The sequence below is a fragment of the Lycium ferocissimum genome, chromosome 10 (genome assembly GCF_029784015.1).
Source record: "Lycium ferocissimum isolate CSIRO_LF1 chromosome 10, AGI_CSIRO_Lferr_CH_V1, whole genome shotgun sequence".
Taxonomy (NCBI): Eukaryota; Viridiplantae; Streptophyta; class Magnoliopsida; order Solanales; family Solanaceae; genus Lycium; species Lycium ferocissimum.
In genome coordinates this window covers 27,610,812-27,615,635 of record NC_081351.1, presented here as the reverse complement: position 1 = coordinate 27,615,635, position 4,824 = coordinate 27,610,812, and the positions used below count along the sequence as shown (strand labels likewise).

General features: G+C 37.0%; 1 long non-coding RNA gene across 1 annotated transcript; it reads right to left on the bottom strand.

Annotated features, from left to right (window-relative positions):
- Window positions 1-317: 317 nt before the first annotated feature.
- Window positions 318-3,921, bottom strand: LOC132034158 (uncharacterized). The gene is made up of 4 exons (XR_009408966.1): window positions 3,861-3,921; window positions 3,721-3,772; window positions 2,846-2,875; window positions 318-466 (listed from the first exon to the last, which is right to left on the bottom strand). It is a non-coding gene; the product is annotated as an uncharacterized LOC132034158 (long non-coding RNA).
- Between the last annotated feature and the right edge of the window lie 903 nt (window positions 3,922-4,824).

Below are 4,824 nucleotides of genomic sequence, written 5' to 3'. Positions count from 1 at the left end.
CCTTTATTCTAATTCACCTCAGTGACGATTTTTTTTTTAATTATTAATAAAAGTAGCTGCTAGACACGCTGAGTTGTGGCATATTCGTCTCTAAATAAAGTAGGCTACAAGCTGCACATAGGATATATTAGGCCATATATTTAAGTTAAATTGCAGCAAGCATGTCAGTGATGACCATACCGCATAAACATAAATACAAGCAGGAAGTACTTTGATATGTGACAAACGCCGCCATCAAAAGGCTAGTAGGCTACCATCATACATTACATAAAGCGTCATGTCAGTGATGACCATAACAAAATGCGCACAAATACAAACACAAGTAGGAAATACTTCCGCACGAGATAAACGCCAACATCACAAGGCTACCATCATACATTAAATTACGGGCCGAACCAATCATTTCTGCTTGTTTAGCGTACGAAAAATAGCCATGCGCTCCTCTGCATTTAGGATATCAACGATCCTAGAGACAAAAAGTGAATTAAAATGTCAGTACAGATAGGATAATACTACGTCTACGTTAAAACACAACCAGCCTACTACACATGGAAAACCAGGCAAAATTTACTCGTTTATGAGCACAAAACCACATCAGATATAGAAAGCAATAGAACTGGAAATTTCATTCCAAAAAAGTATCCTAGAAGGAGAAGCTCCTCCTCTCTATGATTCGCTTACTCCTAGTCGTCATAGTTTGTATTTCCCTTCAGCCATCTCTTTAAGTGATTGATTAAAACATGGATAAATATTTTATTTCATTGCCAGTACCAGATCTTATAACATTAGTGAAGACAAAGCGTGAATTTAATATCTTCAGAAGTGGACATTCCCTGCCCAGGCATTTGGATATTTTTGCTCCTATAAAAACTTTGGGAGGTACATCTGCATGGTGGCAGTTCAAGGACAAAGAAGAAGTGTCTTTATACTCGTTGAGATCTACTCAACTCAGGGTGGGAAGATTTGGTAAGCAAGATATTATGATTCCTTAGGAAATGCGAAGTCCCTCCCTCAATTGGACAAATTACATTATAATAAATATTTTTTAAAAAGTGTATACATATAATGTCGGTTTAGTTCAGTTCGGTTTGACTTTTTTTAGTTAAAACCAAACCAAACTAATTATGGTTGGATTTTTTTTCAATACCAAACCATTAGTCGATTTTTTTCTTCGGTTTATCGATTTGGTGCGGTTAATCGATTTTCATTAACCACCCCTAAGTCTAGGCATCCGAAATCTTAAGTTGCACAACAAAAGTATGCTAAGGAAGTGACTATGGAGATATGGTCAACCAGAACCAGGCTACTGGAAAGATGTAATAGATGCCTGAAGCCCTGAACCATTGGAGCACTAGACAAAGCACAGGGCCACATGGGGTAGGTCTCCAAAAGTATATCAGAAGCCTACATACTGATTACTTCCAAAACATATCATTTAAATGTGGGAATGTTCTGCATATAAGATTTTGGGATGACATGTGGCTTGGGAACACAGCACTAAAAAACACTTATCTGAGGCTCTACCAATTTGCTACGGACAAGATTCCACTATTGCACAAAACCGAGACAACAACATTTGGAGCCCCTGCTTTAGAAGGAACCTACAGGATTGGGAAATCAATGACCTAATTATTCTACTTGCAACACTGAGGGAAGTACACAGTCAAGGAAGGCTATGATCTAATGTGCTCACAAGGAGAAATCTTGGAGGATTGGCCTTGGAAGGATGTTTGGAGGAACAGGCTACCTCTCAAAGTTTCATCCCTAGCCTGGACAGCTCTGAATGGTGCTTTCTTAATACAAGACAATCTTAGCAGAAGGAACATTGCTCTTGTCAACAGAAGTTATTTATGCAAACAAAATCTAGAAAGTGTTAACCTCAGTCTGTAGGATGATTCCAACAATCATTTCTTGGGTAATCTGGAATGAAAGGAATCGCAGATGTTTTGATGGAATATCAACTCCTACTTACCCTCTCAAGGCTAAATGTTTAGTTAGTTTGTTTAGTTGGAACTTTCATGGACTGGCTTTTGGACTTTGTGAGCACCTGCTTTTGGACTTTGTGAGCCCCTTAGTTCTTCATGTATTAGTGCTGAAATGTATTTTTTGCCCTTCTGTACTGGAGCTAACTGTTTACACCTTTTGTAATTTGGCATCTTCCTGATGCCCATGCAATGATAATCTCTTATCTAAAAAAAAAAAAAACATGGTCGGTGAAGATACATACAACGGACCTCAACTTGTTTTGGATTGAGTTGTACTTATTGTTGTTGAAACAAAAAAAGCAAAAGCTCTAACACAAGGGGTTGTGGTGCATGAGTTTTTTTTTTTTTTTTTTTTTTAATGACATGGGAACCACAGCCGCTACCCTTCGGGTGCGCACAGGGTAAACGCAGCTCCTGTGCAGTAGCTCGCAAACCACATAGGAGAGGTAACTAGGCAAGCCCGGTGTGACGAGCTCGACCGAGAAGGCAAATCCCCTGCTGTCGTAGGCAGGGGGTTTCGAACTTGAGACCTCCATTATGAAAGCCCCATGTTCAACCAACTGAGCCACCCTTGCGGGTAGTTGTGGTGCATGGTTTGAAACTAGGAAAATAATAGTTTTGCCCCTCTACCCTATTCCACTTCAATATCAGACTTTTGTCTGCGACAAAGTTCGAACTCGTGATAAAGCTATACGCATATTTGGCAAGTCATAGTGGAAAATGCAGCTGGGAAAACTTGCTAGCCGGGAACAAGTAATCTCTCTCCTTAGGGACCTCAACACCCTCCTAGTGCTGTTTTGTGAATAATACTACTTATTACCTTTCAGAAATAATGCTAAACTGAGAAGGTAACAACTTACTTCTCAATTTTACGCTGTTGCCATTTTGCCCTGCGAAAACAAATTTAGAGTAAGTGTTACAAAAGAGAAAAATCTCCCGCAAAATAATTAGCCCTATGGGAAAGGCAGGTGAAAAAAACTTCCAAATTAGAGAATCATTATACGGTTTAGAAATAGAGTAGCTATGGGTGTTGGAAATTTGGGAGAACAAGACAACACAAATAATACTCAAAACTCGCTAGAAGAGAAATGGAGGAAAGATGATTTTCTATTCAACTTGGCTTGATTCAAATGGCTAGATTACATGACTATTTATAGGTGAATTCATCCATGTATCTAGCCTAGCATACATGTATCACTATTAATAATTTCATACTTCACATCCTCCAAGTACATGAATAAGACCTCACTAGACTAATCTAGAATTTTTCACCAATTCATGTATCTCCTAATACATTAATCTACTAGTTCATGAACTAAATTAAATATAATGTGAACAAATTAAATAATGTGAACAAGTTTATTTTTTCAACAATGGGAAGTAGCACTCTATATTTCCGGAGGTGTACATGGGAATTGAGTTGGTTACTTACCTACCAGTTAATACTTTTTATATATTGAGTCCAATAAGTAGTTATTTTATTTCCCCCTAAGTTAAACTTTTTGTTTACTTTGACCCCTAGATCTTACTTCCCCTATATGCATCTAGTTTGCCATTTTCAGAAGCTATGAATGAAATTATCGTTAGTCTTCATATCTCAAATTTTATCTTGATCAAATCAATTATAACAATTATGAGCATAGAAAATAAAGGCAAACAAAATTGATCATCTTAAATACATGCAATATAAACACAAATATATATTTCTTCTCATAAACAAATTCGAGTTACGCACCACATCATATAGGACATTGTAGCTGTAAGTGCCCCAACAATGAAAGAGCCTTCTGCAAGGACCAGAAATATGAAAATGAGAGTTGTAGTTTAGACACCAAAATTGAAACCAATATTAGAAAATTAGGTAGAGAAATTTACTATTAAGAGCACTTTCATGATCGCTTTTGCTAGTTTTAGAGACTTGCTGGCAGTATCCCCTGCAAAACACCAGACACGTTCAAATTACCAATTGGTTTCAAAGGAAAAAAGAAGAAAAATTCATGCATACCTTACTCGTGTTGGTGCTCCAAGCAAAGCCCTACCAGCCAATTGATTTCTATGGAAAAAAAACACCACAAATTAGAAGAAAAAAAAAAAAACAAGTCCCAAGGATAAAATAAACAAAATTAGGCTGAAACCAACCCACCCTCTGAGACGGAAAGCCATTATAGCGCAGAGTAAACTGCGTTGAAACAAACCCTAGTTAGGTCGGACACCACGCTCTTCGTCGCTTGTAATAACAATGATTTATAAACATATGAGTTATGAGAGAAAAGGCCATAAATAGTCCCTTATCTATGGGAGTAGGTCTAAAATGGTCTCTTAACTATATACTTACCGGTTTTAGTCCTTTAACTATCCAAAAACTTATCAAATTTGGTCTCCATATATTTTTTTATACAAACAGCGTACAAACTCATAAACCTTCGTGAGATTAATCGTTAAACCATTCCTCAGACCTATATTTCTCTCTCCCTGCTTCTTTTTCCTCAAGTTCATTCTTTAACCTCAATTTTTTTCCTCAAGTTCTCTCTCGCGTTTCGTAACCGACGGACTGCGTCGATTAAAACCGACCCAGTCTGTCGATTTTGTTAAAAAAAAACTAACGGTCTCATGTCGATTTTTTTTAAAATTAAAGAATGAAATGTAGGAACTTGGAGTTAAATCTGGGTATGTTCCTTGGCATTAAAAGGCTTTACCACTAGATCACTGATATTTTTTATTCATATACTTACATTGATTTAATTTATCTTTTGTTTTTTCGCTCTAAAAATCGACGGACTCCATCTCCGTCGATTTTTTATAAAAAAAAAAAAAAAAAAAAACCGACAGACTCCATCAG